Raw genomic sequence first — 23,580 nt, forward strand, 5'->3', positions numbered from 1 at the left:
TGGTAAGAATACAGTATATAATAATATACAAATATGTGTTAATTGACTGTTTATGTTATTGGTGAGGCTTCTGGTCACAGTATACTAATAGTAGTTAAGTTTTTGGAGAGTTAAAAGTTATACATGGATTTTTGACTGTGTGGGGCAGGGAGGGGTCAGCTGGTGTTCAAGGGTCAGATGTAAAGGTCAAACGGCATCTGATACAACTTTAAAACAGTCCCTCAACTCAACTGGAAGATATTAGACATAAATCTTCTCTTTTAACCCTTTTCACAATTCCGTGATTTCATTCTGCTACCCTGGCCCTTCTTCCCATCACTATCATCGGCAAGCTGCTCCCATGGCTAATGATGCTGACAAGCGACTATGGAGACATATGTAAGGACTTAGAAAAGAGACTTATGTTCAAACTTGAAGGAATAGTAGTTCCCAAACTTTGATCATTAATACACCACTGCCAAAATTTTTGGCTCTGTGTGGCATCAATGCTTTTGTTTACTTAATATTTTTCCTTAAATTGATGCACAATTAAACTTATAAAATATAAACTAGAAACTTGGTGCCACTGTATTTAAAGAAAAACAGCACACCCCAACATAAAGAGAAAACCACAATAAATATAAACAGAATGGAGATACAACAATTTCATTCGATTTGGACTAGGTCCCACTGTCTTCAGAAAGTTCTAAGTGGGACCTCTTCATATTAGTTACTTTTTACTTGTGCCTTGGAAAAGTTCCAAGTGTTAAATATTGATTTAATAAGTACCTATTTCTTGTGACCTTCCTGTTCTTCATATTCCAAATATACATGACTTCAGAAATCATTCTAGGAGCTTATTCCTAATAGTACATTTAAATGAAGGGATCCATTTGCTAAAAACAGCCATGGGTACCATTGGTATGTATTTAAAAGGTGATATAGGCATATTATCACCAAACTAAAATTTTCATACTTGAAATCTAGTATAACCAGGTAATCAGAAGAGAATTAAAATTTACTTTTTCCCTTGTGATTTTATTTAATCTAAAACCACATCTGCTTCACACTTAAGATCTATTTGTCATAGTAACACTGAAACAGAGGATTATGTCTATAGTAGCTGCCACAATATGAATCTTTGTACCTTTCTTGAATAATTATGAACATATCTACTTCATTCAGAAATGTATTTCTTATAGAAGTTAATAGAAATTTTTCTTTTGGAAGAATGTGAGATTATCCCCTAATTACAACTTTTCCATGACTTTCTTCATAACATCTTCACAATATCTTATCATTTGCTTCTCCTGTGTTATCAAACTGTAGTAGTATGAGGACTGCATTTTCATGAATAATACAAAATACTGATGCATAATATTTGTATGATTTAAACAATACTAAAGTCTTTTTGGTAATTCAATTTTGGGAATTCATTAAAATGCAAAACATTTTAGGAAATATTATTTTATTTATAACCTTTACGTACCCTCAGGGCAGAATAAGGGGGAAAGGAATGTCTAGTTAGAAATATAAAAGATGGAAAGTTAATCATATCTTGAAATTGCCCCATTTATGAATAATTTAATTAACTCAAATAAATGTTCTTTAATTTTGCTTTCATTAATGAGATGACTAAGTTGGATACAGCATGCAGAAAGCACATACTTCATTGTGATGAAAGTGTTTTTCAGACAGGATGCTGAGGCCTCTATGAGTTTAAAAAGTCACGTTCATAGAGAGATTGCGTCTGTGTGATTAAAACAGGTCTTTATTAACTTAAAGGTGACATGAACATTTCTCATTTTCTCCACTTACTTTTTTTTCCTTGCATTTTTTGTCACTTTTGTTGGCACAGATGGCAAATAGAGTTGAAAGTGGAGAAATTTCCACGAGGTGGCAAAGTGATTAATGATGCAGCTGGGACTAGAACTAAGGTCACCCCAACTTCCCATCTACTGTGTTTTCTGCCATGGGTGGTCATCCATCCATCCATTCATTCATTTATTCATTCACCACCTGTCTGGCATAGGCAACAGTGAGATGAGTAGGGGCCTGGAGCTTCCTGCTCTGATTGTTGTACCTTGATTAATAATGATAGGACTTTCACATAGTGACAAAGTATGACCAGCAAAAGACAAAGAGTAATTATTTCAGGGGTGAGTAGTAGTAGTGAAATGTTGACATCAAGGTCATTTCTAGAAGTATTTCCACACGCACTGGTCACGGTCTTCAGAAATTTTCTGAGGGGTTTACTGGCCTAAAGAACATACATTTCTAATATGGCATCAGAATGAAGGGATTCCTCTTAATATTTGGAATGCAAAGGAAAAATAAAGAGGGAATTGTTTTAGAACTGACTTAAACATTTATCGAGTGTATTAAAAGAATGCTGTGTCAGTCTCCGAAGGAGTTCACAGTTTCCGAAGGTGGGCCTTGGGCATGGAACTTTTTAATCCCAAAGAGTCCTGTGAGGATGACAGAGGTAATATGTGGAGTGTTAGGAAAGCAGCTCCTATCCTGACTGTACAGATTCTAATCCTGAGTTTGCCTCTTAAGTACTTGAGGGATCTTGGGTATGCTATAACCTACCTGTTTCCTAATCTGTAAAATGCGGATGATACAGTATCTGCCTTATAAGGCTTGTTGTGAGGATTACACGAATTTCCATGTAAAAAGCTCAGAACAATCTGGCATAGAATATGTACTGTACGAGTGGGGTACTTATGGCGATGCTGATGGTAAAGTTTCTTTCCTGAATCAGGGTTTCTGATATACTAATGCACATTGTGAATCATCAAAAGGGGGATGTGCTGCACAATTTCCCCACATTATTTGGCCTTTTGCTGGGGAGCACTGTTATTAGACTAATGGATGTATCCTTAGGATATATGCTTGGGAAATACAGAGGATTTAAAAATATTTTGGGAGTTCCTGGCTGGCTCAGTCGGAAGAGCATGCAACTCTTGATCTTGGGGTCATGAGTTTGAGTACCATTTTGAACACAGAGATTACATCAAAAAGTTAAAAATATATACTTTGCATAGTTAACGAAGAGTCACATCTATCACAGGATCTTAATGTAAGAGTTTTACTTCATTTCTAAGGAGCTAGATCTGGTTGAATCTTCAGGGTTATTGATGTAACAATACCTTTATAAGCTGTTGATGTTGTTGAGGATGATCATGAAAACTACATTGCTTAGTATCGATCTGTGGCAGGCACTGTGCTGAGTGTGGAACATGGACTATCTTGTTTACTCCTTAACAGCAACTCTATGAGAAGAAACTGAGACTCAGAAGTTTAAGTCATGCTCAAACTCACAAACTATGTTGGAGAATCAGGATGTAATCCAGTTCTATCTGATTCCACATCTGCCACCAGGAAGTGGCACTGTCTCTCTGATTTTGATGATAATAGCCACGATTTGGATGGTAAGAGTCACACACATCTTTAGAGCTTTGAACGCTGTAGAACACAGTATGAATATAGGGTATCATTAAGAATATTAAAATTAGGCTTATGATTTTTGTTTATCTCAGGGATTAAAACAGTGTACTACCTGTATGCTAATGATTTTGAACAGTCCTCCAAATAAGTAGTTGAAAATATGAAACCCACAGTGCCAAGCTATAAAAATGTATTTTTTTTTTCTGGGAAAACAACCAAATAAATAGTTGTCTGATTAATTTTAGTGAGGAAGATCTATTCTTTCATTGAAGACTTTAACTGTATGCAGAACAAGGAAAACAACCATCCTTTTAAGAAACATGGAGAAAAATTTAAACACATATGCCAGAGTACCAGGCACCAGAAAAACAGTATAAAAGAGTCAGTAATTTGAAAATTACTTTTAAATCAATACTAAAGTTACCAAAGATTATCCCCCAAATAGTATAAAACCAACGTGAACATTCAAGTGTAAACGTTTGTTATTATTAGCGTATTTTTAAATTTTCTAAATTAAGGTCATTTCACTCCATTGCATATCAATATCTGGCTGGGTTTCTTTTAAAAAAATCATATTTGTTTTTAATGTAAAAGCTAAAGAATTTTTAACAATTATTCTTTTTACTTGTAATATAAAAACGTCATGTTTACCGTAAGCTGGTTTATAACCTCTTTCCTCTGTCCTTGATATTCTCTAAGGTTTTACTTTAGCCTTGAATGGGTAATCTTACAATGTCACAGTCCTCCTGACTGCCACATCTAGACCTAAATCTGTCAGATCTCCTTTGCATAACGAACACATGCAAACCTTTTCTTACAAGTGCTGCAGATAAGCACCCAGGTACCGGGGTGCCAGGAGCAATGCAATTACACAGATGGAGAAACTGAAAGACTACATTGATGTCTTACAATATTACTAATGACCGACTCTTTTAAGGGGGACTCTTTCTTCAGCGATAAAAGGAGAGAAAGCATTTGAAGTAAATCTGTATAAAGAAATCACTGTTTCCCCAGGCTCTTGGCTTCAGATACATACCTGAAGCCAAGTACCACAAAAGCTCTGTATTTGTTCACTTCCTTCTTGCAATAATGTCCTTCCTTGGCTAGTTACTCTTCCTCCTGTTCTTTTCAGACACTGTCTTGGTCCTCTTCTCTTTTGCTCTAAATGCGTCCCTGGGAGCTAGTCAACTGGCCCAAATACTACTTCACCTCAAACGTCACTCACATGCTTCCCAGCCAAGATCTCTCTCCTGACCTCTGGATCTGTGTTGAGTAACCAGGGCAGTGATGTACACTTCTCATGTGTCAGGCAAAATGTTAAGCCCTTTATAGACATTGTCTCATTTAACCTACCAAAGAATCTTTGGGGACTAATAAGATTATCCCCATTTTGTATTTGAGAATAGGGAGGCTTTTTTTTTTTTTTTTTAATCTGGGAACTCACAAAAATACAATTCCTTTAGCATGACATTTGTTCAAACATTTTAGTAGAGTTCGGTATTTCTCTTCCTCCTGCTCTTGTCTTTCACCACTTTTTGACTGAGTACCTGCAACCTGGATGTACATGTCCAAGCTGTCAATGTACTGTGTGCCCCAAACTGACCTGTCCACCAGACCCTGCATCCTTGCATGTGCCCTGACCAATGGGACATAATGGGACTATTATTTTGCATGAACAGGCAACTGGCACAATTAACGTATCTCAACAACATGCAAGGTATTTATTTGTTTTTAGCATGTGCATAAATCTCTCTCTATTTACTTTATGATCCACAGAATCCACCAAGAATATATAGATATATTTTCTATTTGAACCATTTCTTTTTTTTTTTTCAAAGACTTTATTTATTTATTTGACAGAGAGAGAGAACGAGCAAGGGGAGGGACAGAAGGAAGGGGCAGAGGGAGAGGGGCAGAGGGAGAGGGAGAAACAGGCTCCCTGCTGAGCACAGAGCTCGACCTGGGACTCGATCCCTGACCCTGGGATCATGACCTGAGCTGAAGGCAGAGGCTTAACCGACTGAGCCACCTAGGCGCCCCTATTTGAACCACTTCTTAAGCAAGTCACCTCCCTTCTCTACATGTGAAACTAATCTTAAAAACTGATATCAATGCTACTACACACCTATTAGAAGGGTCGAAATCCAGAATACTGACGACATCAACTCCTGGTAAGGATGTGGAGTAACAGCAACTCATTCACTGTTGGTAGAACTACAAAATTGTACAGACACTTTGGAAAACACGCTGGCAGTGTCAAACAAAGCTGAACATAGTATTATCACCCAATCCAGCAGTCATACTCCTAAGTATTTACCCAAATAAGTTGAAAACTTATGTCCACACAAAAACCTACGCACGAATGTTTATATATAGCAGCTGCATTCATAATTCCCCAAAACTGGAATTGAACATGATTCAGAAATAACAAGAAATTAATCATCAAGCCACAAAAAGACATAAAGGAACTGTAAATACATACCATTAAGTGAGAGAGAAGCCAGCCTGAAAAGGCCACATACTGTATGACTCCCAACTATAATGACATTCTGGAAAAGGCAAAACTATAGAGACAGTGAAAAGATCAGTGGTTGCTAGGGAGAAGGAATGAATAGGTGGAGCAAGGGGATTTTTAGGGCAGTGAAACTAATCTGTATGATACTGTAATGGTGGATACATGGCATTATGCATTTATTAGTGTGGTACATTAACTACTGTTCCGTATAGTTCTATACAACACAAAGAGTGAGCCCTAATGTAAACTAGGGCTTTTCCTTAATAATAATGTAATGATATCAGTTCATCAATTGTAACAAATGTACCACACTAATGCAAAATGTTATTAAACCTATTGGTTGATTAGAGATATCCAGTTTGATAAAAGAGAATGCAAAGTATGCATTTTTACATAATAAAATTATATTAAGAATATTTTTATATTTTATAAGTAAAAATAGAAACTGTTTTCCGCTTCTACCAATCTGCCATTTTATAAATATATGTACCAGACTGATAATTAAAATCCTTGGGATATGGCAAGGCAATTTTTGACCTTTACCAGTATAAAGCATTTCATTAGGAGTTGCATTATAACATGCAGATGGGAAAAACCAATTAGATGGAGAATCCTGTCTTCTTGTGGTTACCTAGTTGCACTTTGCCATAAACTCTGGTGAGCAGATAGTCCTGAGCAATGGGTAGTATTAACAGTTATGGCTCATTTCCCTTTTTAGTCACATCTAGGAGGGCTCTAAAAATGAAGTCATTAAATTAATTATAAATGCAGAGGCCGAATATTTAAAACCTCTTAAGAGCTAAGGTATTTTCAATTACTTCAGACTTACACATTTTGTAAAATATACTGATATGAGACATATCCCACTAATTTAATATCCCTCTATTTTCCTGTTAAGTGAGCACTGTGAGCAGTAGAGATAAGATTACTTTAATTAAGTGTGCAATGAATCCCATAAAACTTAATTGAACACTTTATTTTCACATATATATTTTCTCTTACTCAAATGTTTTTCAGCCACACTGTATACAATTATTTTAAAGCTAATCTTTCAAAGAATAAGCAAAAAATTTAAGACAATTCAGTGCTTTCAAATCCCCTATGGCATTTGGGAGTGACCTTTAGATTCTGAAAAGGTGAATGTTTTACATTTCTTTAAGCTGACAAGATAAACAGAGAAGTACATTTAAGCCAAATCAGTGTTTAGAATAGTCATAGCCATCTTGGTGAATGCAGAAATAATGACTTCTGCGGATATTGCAAACACTGAATTACTTTTCACCAATGGTCACCTACTAGGTTGCTCCCCAGGGCACCTAATTTTGCCTAAATTCTGTTTTCAGAGCGACTATACAAAATATCCATTTGACAGCCAAGTCCTATACACAGCGGGCATTCACTTTGATATGGCATCATGTGATTACACTTATTCTTTAAAACAAATTACTCAGAAATCCCCAGAAGCAAGTCCTACAGTTGGTAGGCCAGCAAAAATGTTTACTGGCACACGATAGAAAGAATCTGAGCGTGTGAGTAAAACAGCCCCTTAGCCTCACACCTTCTCCCTCTTAGCCTTAGCAAATGGCAAGATGACATCTAGTTGTAACCAAGAAGACGACTATAGATTCCAGACACTGTGGCTATTCCAGGTCCTAACATAATTGATTACAGCAGACCCCAAACATAGAATCAAGGCTATGTTTCTGTAAATTCCTCCTGGAAATAGCACCAGCTTGAAGCACTGGTCTGTGAGCAAGGTGAGGTCTCCATTCACCCAGTAGTTGCTCTGCAGAAGGACAAAAAGGCTGAATGGAAGACCTGAGAGCAAGCAAGTCGGAGGAGGAAAGGCCTAGGTAAGACCCAGAAAACTAAACTCAAGGCATAAAAAGCCTTCGCTCACCTTGGTCTGGGGAGGAGGAATTCATCCAGAGGAGGATAACACAAAAGTGTTAGTTGAACTGGTTGTGTCAGCTCTGAGCTGCTTCTATGCCAGGGGTCTTTTTTGTGATCGAAAAAACAGAAGCCACATATTCACTGGCCCTTTAAAATTTCTTTGAAAACTCTTTCTCTGATTTACCTCTCTCTATCTTAAATATCTATAAATCAATTTCATTACATAAATAACATGTTCATTAAAAATATTTCAGAAAACATTAATAAACAGAAAAAAATGAAATTGCTTGGAAAGTCACCACCGAGGAATGACCACTGTTAACATTTTGGTGTATCCTTCTAGATCTATATACAACTTCATTTTAATGGCTGCATATTATTCCCTTGTGTGGATATACCAAACTTACGGCATATCCAGTTCTAAGACACTTGGTCCTTTCTTGTCTTTTACTATTATAAAAAGAGGTGAAATAAATACTTTAATAAAAAAAGAATTCTATACTAAAATGCATATTTATTATATCCAGATGAAAACAAAATACTGGTTCACAAAGTCTGTTGTTTCAAACTGATGGTTAGTTATTTTGCAAATTCAATTTAAAGAAATTTTTATGTTGTTAATGGTGTCCCAAATATTGTCATTTAAATTGCCAACACATGACATGGATAGTGTGTGCGTGTGCACACGGCAACCTACCCTTCTGCTTCTTTGTCTTTCTTGCTCTGTTTCTCTTCATTCTAACCTTTCTGTCCCCCTTTCCTCTTGCCATCCCCCATTCAATTTTTCTATCTCGTCTACCATCTTTTTCACCCATCTTTCTGCCCATGCATCTTTCACGTTACATGTCTGTCCATTTAACTACTTATCATTCCTACAGTCAAAACATATTTGAGCATTTACTCCTTGCAAGGAGGTTGGCATATTAGTTGTGCTAGGTCAATAAAGAAATATTTTTAACTCTTCAAATGGCTTTGTGAATAAATGCCATTCTAAGAGGGAATTTGTTTCCCTGTTGGTTTACATTTGGGCAAATAGTGTAAGTGAGTAAGCAGACATTAAAAAAAAAAAAAGAATTAGATTCCAAGACACTTTTTCTATGTTGGGTAATCTATTCCTTTTTTATGAAATAATTAGATTTATTCAGTTTTTTGGTTTTTTTTTTTACATTTTCATTATTTTGTGGTTGTGTATCTTTAATTTCTGAATTAACCAGTTTAAAGTATAATAATTTTTTGTTGGTACAGTCTAAAACAAAATTCTTCCTAATTTTGGATTCAGCGCTTTTCAAAATCTCACTGAAACAAAATAATATAAAAAGGAAACAAAAATTTAAATTACAATGTAAAATTAAATGATTATAATGTGAGGTGAGGTTTGAACCTGATACCCAAGTATCCAATATTTTGAAGAAAGAAATCCCTCTGGCACAAGTTCACAGAATAGTCTAATTATTTTGCCTGAGAGAGTTTTGCTTGTGTGAACTTATTTGGTTTAAATAAAATATGTGACTTGATGGTATAGTGTGGGTGGAATATTCATGAAATATAGTTTTGTTTAAAACTTAATTTTTGAAAAAAATACTCGAATGAACCATATATTGTTGGGCTTTGTCAGCATGATTTACATGGATTCATCATTTTTTCTCACTCACAAGTTTCTCTCTGTAACCCTCTGCTCATTCTTTGCTATAAATCTAGGAGGAAGGCTATGCTTATCAGACAAAAACCAGTACGAAAAAAGTTAAGTTACAGAAAGCACGAACGAAGTGGCAAAAGATGAATAGAGTGTTGAAATCAAATAGCAGGATCAAGGCATTAAAAATAGAGACAATGGAAAATATATCACTATTTTGAGATAAACTTCAAGTTCTCTTGATCTTAGGAACCCTGGGAACAGGGCTTTAAAATATAATATCAGAAATAATGATAAAAAACCCCTCAAGGCATTTTCATATTGAAAATTTATTGCCACATCTAGGAGAACTGTAATAGATATATTAAAATCACTGTACATTCTATTAAATCTGAAGAAAATGCCTCTGATTTCATTACCTGACTGGGCGGGAGCAAATCAATGGACATAATTTTAGCAGAAATATTTTCCCCAAAGTGTAATTAAAAACCTTTGCCCATTTGTTTATTAAGTGAACGATGAAAATTTTCCAAAACAGGCCAATTTGAAACCTTCCTTGATTACTTGCATCAAACTGCAAAGCTGCTCCATGATGGCTGTATTCAAAGTCACAGCATGCAGAGATAAGGGAGCGAAAAGTCTCCTGCCTGTGTAGTTCCTGAAAACGCAGTCTTTGGTGTGCATTTCAAAGGTAACGCAAGCATATTCTGCCATCATTCAACACACAAAAAGTTGTTATAACTTTCTAAGTTCTATTTAAAATCAGAGATGTAGTCAAGGGGTGTAGAATACTCAGGGAAATATGGCTAGAGTTAAATAACAGCATATAAAAGTTATCTGGGGCTCACTTTGGACCTTCGAAGAAAGAGATCAGTCTTAGTGTGATTTACCCAGAGGGCCTTCCCCTGTGGTCTGCTTGGAGACGGAAGGGCTGTGTCCAAAGTCCTGTACGGAGCAGGGCTCGCTGGCAGCCACCACGAGGATGGGTGGGAAGCCGGACAGACAGCAATGAAGCATTTGCAACATTACGATTTCTGGTGAGGGCTGCTTGTGACAGAAAAGACAACTATGGGAGAAGTATATAGAAGAAAGTAAGGAGACCTAAGAACAGATTTCACAAAAGGTAGTAATATTTGAAGAACTTTTTGAAGTTCTTGGGCTGGGATATTTCTAGAGGGAGAGAGTTGCAAAAAGCTTTGTCTTCACCACCTTCATCTGGATGTGTTCTTTTTTTTCCTTTAGGATTTTATTTATTTATTTGAAAGAGAGAGAGAGGAGAGAGAGAGAGTTGAGCATGAGTGGGAGGAGGGGCAGAGGGAGAGGGACCAGCAGATGCCCTGCTGAGTGAGGAGCCTGGTGGGGGGGGGGCTCAATCCTAGGACCCTGAGATCATGACCTGAGCTGAAGTCAGACGCTTAACCAACTGAGCCACTGAGGAGCCCCTGGATGTGTTCTAATCAAAGACACCCCAAGGCCCTGTACATTAAACACAGTGGCTTTGTGGAGAAGTATAGATATACGTTAACTATATGACCATCATAGAAAATTAAACATGTGGGAGTAGATGCTACTATGCAAAATCCTGGCGTGTAAGAGGGAGAGCAAAGAATTAAGAATAGCATTTTGCACAACTCCCCCTAGCAAATGGAGGTGGTTTGATAAGGAGAAAATGATGGGTTAGAGAAACTGAAAGTAAACAAGAAAAGGCTTTTGTTCAGAAAGCAAAGAATAGACTGCCATTACTTCTCATGTCTACTATGCATACTAAGAGTGTCTTAGTCACTGTTGTATTTCTTGCCTATACCTAGAAGAGTTAAATAAATGTTTAGAGTTAAATGAGTTAAAAGAGTTAAATAAATGTTTGCTGGAGATGATTGTAAGGAAAGAAGAAAGGAAGGAAGGAAAGAAGGCAGGCAGGAAGGGGGGGAAACAGATGAAACTAGAGTTAACCTAGTAATGTCTCATTTATATGTAAAATGGGAATTTCGAAGGTTGTAAGAGATAATATGCAAAGTACTTGTTTAGTGTCTGACTACAAGAAATGGTAAGTATCGTCATCACCATGGTCACTACCATTATCCCTTACAATGCCTTTAACAAGGGTATGGCAGAAATGCTTTGGTTTGCCATGACGTACTAACATGTCTTGATAATCCTCCTACTCACATTTCAACCCACTTCGATTTAACCTCTAATTCCAGAAACTCCAAGAATTCACTCCTGCCAAATTTACTAATAACACCTTTGTTGAAAAATCTGCTTACAGTCTGTTGTTCATTTCTTACCTGACTTCCCTGCAGCATTTATCATTACTGATGAATTCTTACTCTGGGAAGCCCTCTGCCTCTCTGGCTTTTGTTTGTCCTATGCCTTCAGCCATTACTCAGTGTCCTTCCTGAGCTTCTTATCCTGGCCCCCCAGCTTGAGGGGTGGAATTCTCCAGGTTCAAGAAACAAAATTCAAAAGTGTTCTTAAAATTTCATTAACGAGAGAAGAGAGAAAATGAAATAATAGCCAATATCAGTCTGCAGACCAGACTGTAGAAAAAATCATTATGCATATGTTAATGGCCCGCATAGAAGACATAGCTTATTTTTGCATCCTGGATCAAATATATTTTTCACAAAATGAAATGGTAAGAATTTGATTACAAGTGATATATCAAAGAAATAGCTTTCTCAATCAGGTACAGTCAGTAGTTCTGGATTGGTACTTGAACTTTTCAAACGACCATGCTATCCTTTATAGTTTTAAGAAAGAGCTTGATGATGAGCTAGAGGCAAGTATATGCACCTTCTTTTGAGTTTTAATCCCATTACTATCAACCCATAGGAATAATTCTATAAATTCTATAATACTTCCATAGTGCATATTTTAACTTTGCTTTTATAGTCAGTTTTCCTCATATTATTATTTTAGAATACTAATTGGAAAAGTTACCTATAAAAAAAATCTAAAAAGACAACAGTTAACCTGGGGAAAAAATACAAGAGATTTATCAAGTAAAGAAATGTGTTTTCAGCATCCTCGGTGTTAATCCAATAAAATTCAGTGAGTCTAGGCTTCAAATGCATACACATATGGCACAAGTGAACTAACCCAATTTGTACTGACAAGAGCAGGTGTCTGTAGGTAGGTCATTGAAAATCATCATAAACTGGAACAGGTTTACTAGCACATAAATCTTAATTTGTGGACACTGGTTTTACAAGATGGCGATAGGCACGTAGAGACTGTGTGTATAGGTCGGGGGCTTGCGCCATGTTCCTGAACTATGGGGCATGAGGTTCACCCTTGCACAATATGGTTTATCAAGCCATTAACACACGCATTTCATTACAAGAAATCCTGAGGCTGTTCTCTGGAGAAGTTGCCATTTCTAACATTTAGAGGTATCCCATATGGCATAGATAAGGAGATAATTATGAAAAGATGTAGACTATCACAGGAAAAAATTCCTTTAAGTTATTTTGCCTAAATCTAGAAAATCTGAGTTTACTTCTAGACCACCAGAGGCTGAGAAATATAGTTTGCTTTCTGAAAGGGAATTAAAGAACTCCTTATGAAAAGGGCCCTCAATTCAAGGCATAAAATGAAAGAAAAATGTATGTCGTCCCTTGGTTATGATTTCTCTGCTTAACTTGCACAGATAAAATGTCAGCCAGCCCCATTTTCATCCAGTCAAATCTTCAAACCACACCACTTCCTCCATCATAATATCTCTCACTTCAGGTTCCTGATATCTTGAGTGGTCCACTGCTATCACTTCTCTGCTCCAACTTAGTCTGTGCAACTCAGTCATAAACTTATACTCTAAAATACAGTTTAGATAGATAAACTCTCAGCACAAATTATTTAAGTGGCTCTCTCTTACTTATAATAGGGTCAACTTCTAAGTATTTATCCTGGCTTCTTTTGATACACTCTCCCTTAACTTCCTCCCTACTACTCAAATAAACAAGAGCCGAATTGGACCTATAAATACAGAAAAATGGATGGTTGCGGAGGGGTGGGGGTGGGGGATGGGCAAAATGGGTGCAGGGGTGTGGGAAAGCTAGGCTTTCAGTTAGGAATGAATAAGTGAAGGGAATAAAAGCCCAGCAGAGGGAATGGAGTCAATGATACTGGAATGGTGTGTGTGGTGACAGATGGTAGCTACACTGTGGTGAGCAAAGCAGAATGGGTAGAGAAGATGAATCATTATGTTGTAGACCTGAAACAAATGTAACATTGTGTGGACACTATACTCGAATAAAAAAAGAAACCAATAAAAAACTCCTCCCAAAACCACCAAAGCCTCTGCCCCAGTGAAATGGAGTTGGTTTTATTATCTCTATGCCTTTTACTGGCCTGAATTTCCCTTTTTCTTTTTTTTTTCCTTACGTTTTGAAAGAGTCCAGCATCATATCTTACAGAAATCTGCCTGATATGCTGACTAATCAGCCCTACTCTGTGCTCCCTTTCCACTCTGAGCCTAACATGCATCGCACTGAACTGTAATCACCGATTTTATTTCTCTTGAAAGAGATCTGATTCTGTGTCCCGTTCAACTTTGCTTTGGAAGTGCTTCACTCAGGCCCAGGTGCAAACACACACTGGGAATTTAGCAGATGTTTTAAGATCAGTGATTAGGCCAATTCAGATTTGCCCCCAAAAGAAAAAAGTGTGTATGTGGGTGTGTGCACGTGTGTGCATTTGCACACGCACATCTAGATAATTTAGTTATTTGCATTACATCAGATATAAATAATCTTACAAATAATTAAAATAGGTGGTGACTGGGGTGCCTGGATGGCACAGTCGGTTAAGCATTCAGCTCAGGTCATGATCACGGGGTCCTAGGATCGAGCCCCATGTCTTGGGGGGGTCCCCTACTCAGCAGGGAGTCTGCTTTTCCCTCTCCCTCTGCCCCTCCTGCCCTCCACCCTGACCTGCTCATGTTCTCTCTCTCAAATAAATAAATAAATAAAATCTTTTAAAAAAATAAAAATAAAATAGGTGGTGACTATAAAAAAGAGGTAATAAAAAAAGCTCTCTATCTGTCTTTTGGGTTTTAAAGTACGATGCTGCTGTAATTGGTAGTACTGGGGAAACCCAGGCTAGGAAATAAACCGTGAGAAGGACTAGAAGGTAGGAGAAGAGCTAGTACTTCCTGAGGGCACACTATGTGCTGACCATGGTTCTAAATGTTTTACAAGTGTTAACTCACTTATTATACCCAATGACCTGACAGTGTAGACATGATCACGGTGTAGGACTGTACTATTGGATTGCATAAAGGCATATGGCAGAGAGTGGGTATTGGGGCTAAAATCCCACACTCACTCAGGGCACCTTGTCCTTGCCCTGGCATGGGAATGAAGGGGCTCCTGTTTCTTCACACAAAGATGCATTTAGGTTGCAAAATTAATAGGCAAATGTCTTCTTCCAAATCCACACAAAGGGTCAGCATAAGCAAGTGGCATCACTGGAGGTAGGCTCTATAATTATTACCATTTTACAGATGGGGAAATTGAGACACAAAGAAGTTAAGAAATCTGCCAAAGGTACATGATGGATAGGTGGCAGTGATGAGATAGCAACAAACCCAGACTCCTGGCTCCAGGGTCTGCACACGTTAGCACTGCGATGGGCTGCTTTTCTTTACATGTTTGGAATGCTTTCTCCATTCTGGCTGACATTCTTGAATTTCACATTAATTCACTTAATCCTTACAATAACCCCTAAGGAACTGGCCCCTTAGGACACATAGCTATGCCTCTCAGCCTCTGATCCTAAGAGATGGTCCTTTGTGAGCATGGCTGTGTCTGGGTGGAAACAGAGCCAAAGAGACACTTCACTGATCAGGAACTAATTGGCTAATTGATATGCTTCAGACATCTTGCCAAGCAAAAGAGAGTTTAATTAAAACAAAATATCATATGTAGTACTAGGAGTTAAACTGGTGGGACCTGAAAAATGGAAGTTAGAAGTGAAATTAATAGATATATAGAAAGCTCCAACAATGTATTTATAGGTTATTGTTATTGGCAGGGAGGCACAGGACAAAAAACATAAAGTCACAAAGAGTTGGATTTGCAAATGCAAAATGCAGTTGAGTATAAGATTACAGGCAGCATCTCATGTTAGAAGGGAAGGATTTCTTAATAGATAATATTGAGATAACAGGATTTAGTGTTTTAAAAAATAAAACTGAATTCTCATATATGTATGAAATGACTTATATGCTAGATTATTCATTGTAGTAAAAATTTTAACAACAGAACTTGGACACACCTTAAATGAGCACATAAAGTATGGTATAATCTTACAACGAACACTTAAATTTAAAATGCTATGTTTTATTTTTTATTTATTTGCATATAAAACACTTTTTCCAGTTTTGTTGAGGTATAACTGACAAATAAAAATTGTACTTACTTAAGGCGTACAATGTCATGATTTAATATACCTATACGGTAAAAATACATTGCTTTATCTAAAAACAAAATAAAAGCCAAGAAAGCTCTATATAAATATTTTTATTTTGCTTGTTTATGAAGGAAACATATCTCTAGAAGAATATATAAGACACGAACAAATTTGGTTATTTCTGGGGAAGGGAACTGGTAGCAAAGAGACAGAAGTAGGGGGAAAACTTTTCACTGCTTTCCCCACTTTGGGCATGTACCTTATTACCTATTCCAACAACTAAACTAAAAATATAAAACAGAACCAAAAAGATCTTGGTTTGATTCCCAGAGCTTCTACTTAGTGTAACTTTGAGCTAGTTTATTAAACTGTCAGAGATTCATTATCTATTTGAAAAATGGTGACTATAATCCCTGCCTCACAGTTTTATGAGATTTAAATAAGATAATATATGAAAGGTTCCTACCACAGGACCTGACACATAGTAGACAAATACTGGATCTTGACTCCATCACTTCCCTTTTGCAGAGGACACGAACTCCAGTGGCTACTGATTCACGCAGGTAATAGAAATGTGTGAAATGGGTTGGATGTAGGAGATTGGGGGTAATAGGGACTGTGATAAATTAAAGGTGCTCAAATTATTATATGTGTGCACATCAAAGTATAAATTATAGATATGTATGTACATTACATATGTATATGAAGTCTGCTGCCCACTCTTCCCATTTTGCTTTTGTATAGGCATCTGCATTTTACAAAGTTATGTGAAACACACAATATGTGTTTCAAATCACTGAAAAATCATTTCAACTATATGACGCTGACGTTAGAATTAAAACAAGTAATTGTCAGGTAGGTCTCAAATAGTAACTTTCTCTAAGTTGAGTTATTTAATATTATTATGCTTTAGTTTTTCACAGAAAAAAAAAAAAGGTCCATGGGAATACACAGCTACTGATTGCCAGACCATAACTGGGAGGTTAAAGCAAAGGATGCCTCTTACAACTTGGCTATTCCTCTCTGTGACAGGCTTGATGGAGACATGCTGCTGCTTGCAGCTAATAAATCTGATTGAGGTAGGAGTCAGGCAGAGATGACACAGTGAAGCCAAGTCAGAAGGTTGGTAATAGCAAAATCACTCATGGGTGGGTAGGATAACGGTCAAAAGCTACAGGAGAAGAATTTCAGGTACCATGTTCAGATTTAGAGTAGTGATGATTTACTACTACTTCTTGCCTAACAAACTCACTGTTTTGAATAAGTCAAGGTTAAATAAACAATAGAGCAGTAAACAAATTAGCACTAACTCTCAATTCTCTGGGGACCTGCACATCCCCCCCCCCCGGGGGGGGCAAGTTTAGATACAGTTCATGATATATACACATTTGTTGTTTTACACAAATGGCTATACTCTGAAAACTAGGCACATCATCAATTGATTTTTATAACTAAATTAATTTCTGAAACTAAATTAAGACTTGCACAGACTAAAGTTACTAATCAATATTTGTGAACCAGTCTAGAATTAGAACCACCAGAGACATAGACCAAATGGAAAACAAAGCATTGCCTAACACTATTTTTATTACTTATTCTGTGCAAACACCATCCTAAACTCTAGCAGTAGAACTGTGTCTCATAAATGATACAAGGTCCTTGGCCTTGTGCTATGGGAAGTAACCTCCACTTTACATCTTGCTTCTTTAGTCAAGAAGACTTGAGGAACTCTTGTTACATAAATGTACACATACTTGCCTAACTGAAAAGCTATCCTAAGACCATCCTAATGGAATGGCATTTCTTTTCTCTCATTGGAACCAGCCCAAGTAAAGAAAGTCTGATCATGCCACATGCAAAGGCTCTCATATCTTTCTGATTTAAAGACTTCACTTTAAAAAACAGTTGACTGTTTCTCCCAATTACCTTTTCAGAGAGTTTCTATTTCTAATAATAGTGCTAGTCTAGAGGCTGTTTGGCTCCTTTCTGGGAAAAAACTGCTTTATATTGCCTTTACCTCTGGGATAGGATTCCCAGTGTTCCAATTTGCCTAATGATAATGGATCACTCTAAAATATTCCTGATTTCACTTCCCTTCCCATCCTTCCGGTAACCTCTCTCTTAGTGATTTTTGGACACAGTTTCTTCTACTATTACCTATCATCGTGCTTTTAAACCAAGGGAACAGTCAATAAAAGTGATGCAGAAAATACAAAATGCCCTTGATGCATTCTGTCTTCCTCTTCTGTGTTCCCTAAGCTCTTGTGCAAATCAGCCCCTACCATTTTGCACTGAAAAGCTCCAAACATATGCTTGTCTCATTATCAGGATGTAAAACCACCTTGAGGAGCTTTTTTTTTTTTTTTTTTCATCTCTCTAGCCCAAGCCTCTAGCTCTGTGCTGACATAACGGGTGGAAAAATCATTTCTGACCCAAAGGGAACTGAACTTAAAAAGAGATTATTACTCTCTTTAAAACAATTATATATTTTCTATCTTCTTACTCAACCATTGTAGAATTTGTCATTTACATCTAGAACATTAAAAAAATAGTAACTATGTTTAATCAAGCACTGTTTCACTTAAAAAAGTTAAAATTAACAGGAAATTGGGACAGAATTAATAATGACAAATTGGTTGGAACATATTAATATGCATTAACGTGTTGTTTATCCTTTATTTGGAAGTAGGGATTATGAATGACTGACTACAGAAAGATATTTAAAAGCCTCTGCTTTTTTTCTTAATGGAATAAATTTGATCAACATAATTCACCCTTTCTTTTCATAATTCACTTGCCACACAACATAATCAGACTTCTAGATCACTTTGGGCATGTGATGATCAAAAAAACAACATAAATCTTCCTCTTTTCGGATGTTATAAAATATACATAGCACTGTGGAGCAATTTGAGTCAACTGCTAAAATTACTGCTTCCACAGAATATAGAGAGACATAGAGAAATAACAATTTGTTCCTGTTTACAAGAAGAAACTTCTAAATAGAAAGAAAATCCCAATCTATTGGTTGAACACGATGAGTCTTGTGAAGCAGGGATGGGCAGGATTCAGACACAGAATTGTCACTTCCTTGGGTTAAGATGCTTTACAAGAAAAAGCTTTACTGTCAAGCTCAGGATACATAAACTAGGCATTAAGATATATGTTAACATGTTTCTGAGCTAAGTCTTCAAAGTATGACCAGAAGAAAAGGAAAAATGAAACAATTCTCAGCAAAATTAAACCACCAAGTGTTTCTTTGTCAAATCTCTCACACTCGCTAAATAATCCTCTGTGCACTAACAAATGATTACGGTTCTCTGTGTCCTGCAGCAGTAAATTTTAGTGGTTGCCCCAAACTGCTTCACAAGGCAACACACAGCTCGTACTTACCTAAGAATGGAAAATTTGTTTTGTTTTTTAATCATTTCATGCCCGAAGTGAGCTACAGTACTGATTATATTGCATCAGAAGTGAATTACCAAAAAAAAAAGGTGAATTATGTTTATCAACTTTATTTCATTAAGAAGACCACATTTAGGATGATGTCATCTGTTGCCTTTTTATAAAAAGTGACAGTTTAATATATAAAAGTGAGTTTAACGTGCTAATTCAGTGCTACTACCAAGACAATTAAAATGGAGTGGGAAATGAGAAAAAGGCTGACATGACTGGAGCTACGTTTGCCTAGATTCTGTTTTCTTAGTTTTATTTTCTAAGTCTATTAGAAGAATGAACTGCCTGTAAGTGTCCTTCTCTGTAAAATGGGTATAGTGATATTATGTGTCTCACTGCACTGTTAAATGAGATAAGACATGTAGCACTTAGCACACACTGATTACTCAATACTTGGCAGCTACTAATATTAAAAATAATAACGAAAAAGCAATGGTGAAGTAGATAACAGGATGTGTTATAATCACCTCTATGGGCTTTATTTATGATTAAACTTTATTATGCTATAAATAATCATATTTGTATATGATTATTACATATACATTTCAGGTTATTTTCTTCCATATGGGAGCCTGAGGAAAGACTGTTAAAAATAAAATGATATATTTAGCTTCATCATCATCATCATAATTGTTATAATACTTATATGGTGTTTCTAATGTGCCAGGCATTTTTCTAAGCACTTCAAATATTTTTTTTAAAGATTTTTATTTATTTATTTGTCAGAGAGAGAGACAGAGCACAAGCAGAGGGAGCAGTAGAGGGAGAGGGAGAAGCACGCTCCTCACTGAGCAAGGAGCCCGATGTGGGACTCCATCCCAGGACCCCGGGATCATGACCTGAGCCGAAAGCAGACGCTTAACGACTGAGCCACCCAGGCGTCCCATAAGCACTTCAAATATTATTAATCCATTCAATTTTCACTATGATGAGAAAGATCAAATTTTATTTCTATTTGTAGAAATGTGGACGCTGAGGTACCATGATTCGGTAAACTGCCCAGGTTCACACAGCCAGTAAATGGCAGAACCAGGATCTGGACCCAAGCAGTATGGCTTCAGAGAGAACCCATATTCTTACTGACTATCCTGTTTCCTTTCTGTAGTCCCATGGCTCAGAGGTATCTGGATAGTATTAAATTATTACAATAACTAGGTTCAAAAATGATCATCTCTTCACCCTTTCAAATGTTTCAGTGTCAATTTTGCAACAATAATAAATCCTCTTTCATAGCAAAATGTAGTTCCTCAATCTACATTAATATCTTAAAACTGCTACTTCCCACTTAGTTAAAAAATTAATAGTTATTTATTTGCTAGATTTGTCTATGATTTTATATACATATAATATACACAGCCTTAAAATATCCTTTGAATAAAAGTCAGCAACTTTACAAGAGACAAGACTAATGTAGACAATAATGATGACGAAACCAAGAAGCAACCAGTAATATTTACTAATCTGTCTGCCTCATGGCAGTAAATGAGTCAATAAACACGTTTTTTAATAAAAAGAAAACTTTTCTTTGAAGGATGGTACATTGCCCTGAAGCAATCTAAGGATTTGAAAAGTTTAAGACAGCTTTTACCACTCTCGAGGAAATACTGCATTCCTAAGAATGGAAGGTACCATGTGCTGTGGATAATACTAGTAAATATTAGCTGTAATACCATTTCACTTAATGGGACATTATAAACCCAAAGGAATGTTGGGAGAGTACTCAAGCATTCTTCTAAACATGAATTCCCAAGTTGTACAAGAAAGCTAAGTAACATCATCCTAAACATAATGCTGTTGTTCTTGTTCTCGGTTTGTGTTTATGATAGTGACAACAGTACTAATGCTTGGCATCCTCTAGGAGAAGAAGTGAGCATTATAAATCCCAGGGACTCTTGATCATTCTTTATCCCTGGGCTTCGCCCCATGCCTAGTGGCAATATAATATGGGGAAAGGTCCCACCAACTGAAGAATCACGAGGGAAGGATTCTAACTGCAAGTCAACCAGCAACTGGTTTGGGCAAATCATTGTCCTCTCTAGGCCTTGGTGTCTTAATGTGAATATTAATTTTTAATATTTCATGGAGTGCTGGTTAGGATAAAATCTGACATCTGCATAAATGCTTTAGAAAATAAATATGTTTTGTAAACAGAAAGTACACACAAAAGCAGCTGAGGTAGATTACTTTATAACATTTCTGCTTTTTACGTCACTATGCTCATCTACTTTTATACTTACATATGACTATACTTGCTTTCAATCCCAGCTTTAGTCAGGAAAACCTAATTGTTCTCTCCCACCCAAAATCCTCCTCAAGTCAATCCACATGTATAACACGTTTGTTTTGTTTTTCCTCTCTGTGTCATGGCATACTTCTTCAGTCTTTTTGAAAACTTAGCACAGGGGTGCCTGGCTGGCTCAGTCGATGGAGCATGTGACTCTTGATCTCAGGGTTGTGGGTTCAGGCCCCACATTGGGTGTAGAGATTATTTAAAAATAAAATCTTAAGGGGCGTCTGGGTGGTTCAGTTGGTTAAGCATCTGACTTCGGCTCAGGTCATTATTCTGGGGCTCCTGAGATTGAACCCTGTTCGGGGCTCCCTACTCAGCGGGGAGTCTGCTTCTCCCTCTGTCCCTCCACCTGCTCGCTCTCTCTTGCTCTCTCAAAGAAACAAATAAAATCTTCTAAAAAAAATAAAAACTTAGCACAAAATTCCATTTTGCAAAAGAAGTCCTCCCTAATTAACCCAGAGGTATTTATTACGCCATATTTTTTGCTGTGCCCAATGATATACAACACACACAGACATGCGCACACAGACACACACACACTGTATTTATTATGCAATCATTTATGGATGCAATGGTTTCCTTTTGGGGGATCTAAACACAGTACCTCTTCAACCTTCTTCACTCCAGATGAACTCACAAGTAGAAGGCTCTAAGTCAGAAGCCATTAAATGGGAGAGCCCAGAAGTAGGAGGAGAGAAGAGAGGGAAGAAAGGAGTGAGGACAGATGTTAAATGAGCTCTTTGATCAGATACACGTGAAGGGCAAAGTAGCCATGAAAGAGCGGCAACCTGCTCAAACTCAGTGCGTTGGTTTTCCATCACCATCTAGTATATGCTGGAGACTATTCCCTGGTGATGACAGGGGCTCAGATGGTGATGATACCACATAGTACTATGACAGCAACATCAACTTGTGGGCTTTAGTGCTTTACAGTGTACAAAAGGTTTTCTTACATACTATTCCATACACTGGTATTACTGTGAGAATAAACCAATAGGAATGCTATCCTATTTGAGGAAAAGATTAAACTAACACATTTATCTATTTATTTACCTGCAAATTGGGTTTTCTCCTGATAAGTGGCACCCTTTGCTTTTATGGTATCAGGCATAGGGTGAATTGTTGGTTATGAGTTGTGTGAAGATGGTAAAAAAACAAATCTGTACGTAGTACATCTGTTTGGGAAATGGGATTATAATTCAGCTACACTCTTAAGAAAACTTACAAAGTTGAGTTGCAGACTCAAAGGATGATTTTGAAATTATGCTGGAAAAAGAGCTAATATGACCTAGCTTCAGGCACTAGGATTCTAATGAAATTAAATATAAACAGTTATTGAAGATTCCCAAGCCTCAATTGTTAGACAAAGTAAGAGGCAACATACATTCAAAATTCAGAGTGAAATGTATAAGTTCTGAGTAAGCCTCAACCAGGTTTCCATTTCCATGAGGCCAGAGTTTTGTACAAAATAATATTCTTGGTGGAATCTGAATGGCAAGTTAGACAAATAAAATGAGGAAATGTCAACCCATACAGATAATAATGGAGACATACAATCTTCCATCCATAGAGGCTAATGGTAATTTCTCAATTTAAAGGGGAAAAAACAAGTGTTTTTTCATGTAACAGATTTTTTCAGAAAATATAGTGTATGTAAGATTTATTAAACTTAACATGCATACACACAGACATAGGGAGCTCAATTCAAGGGAGAAAACTTGATGTTCTTATTTAAAACTCACTTAAACTTTTGCAAGCTGAATTTATTGTTGTTGTAAAATAAAATATACTGTGAAGTCCAAAATGCTCATGGTACTTCAAATTATATGTTCATCTAGCCCTTCCTTGGGTCATAATTTTATCAGGTGCTCCCTCAATATTTGGGGGTTAAATCCATGTGCTGTCAATATACCAAGTTGTACTTGGACCTTTTTGAACTGTAGCCTTAAGGAG

General features: G+C 36.8%; 1 protein-coding gene across 1 annotated transcript in view; it reads right to left on the bottom strand.

Annotated features, from left to right (window-relative positions):
• Positions 1-23,580, bottom strand: part of MAGI2 (membrane associated guanylate kinase, WW and PDZ domain containing 2) — a 555,911-nt gene that overhangs the window by 381,692 nt on the left and 150,639 nt on the right. The gene's annotated exons all lie outside the window — the stretch shown is intronic.

The sequence above is a fragment of the Zalophus californianus genome, chromosome 12 (assembly GCF_009762305.2).
Source record: "Zalophus californianus isolate mZalCal1 chromosome 12, mZalCal1.pri.v2, whole genome shotgun sequence".
NCBI classification, from domain to species: Eukaryota; Metazoa; Chordata; class Mammalia; order Carnivora; family Otariidae; genus Zalophus; species Zalophus californianus.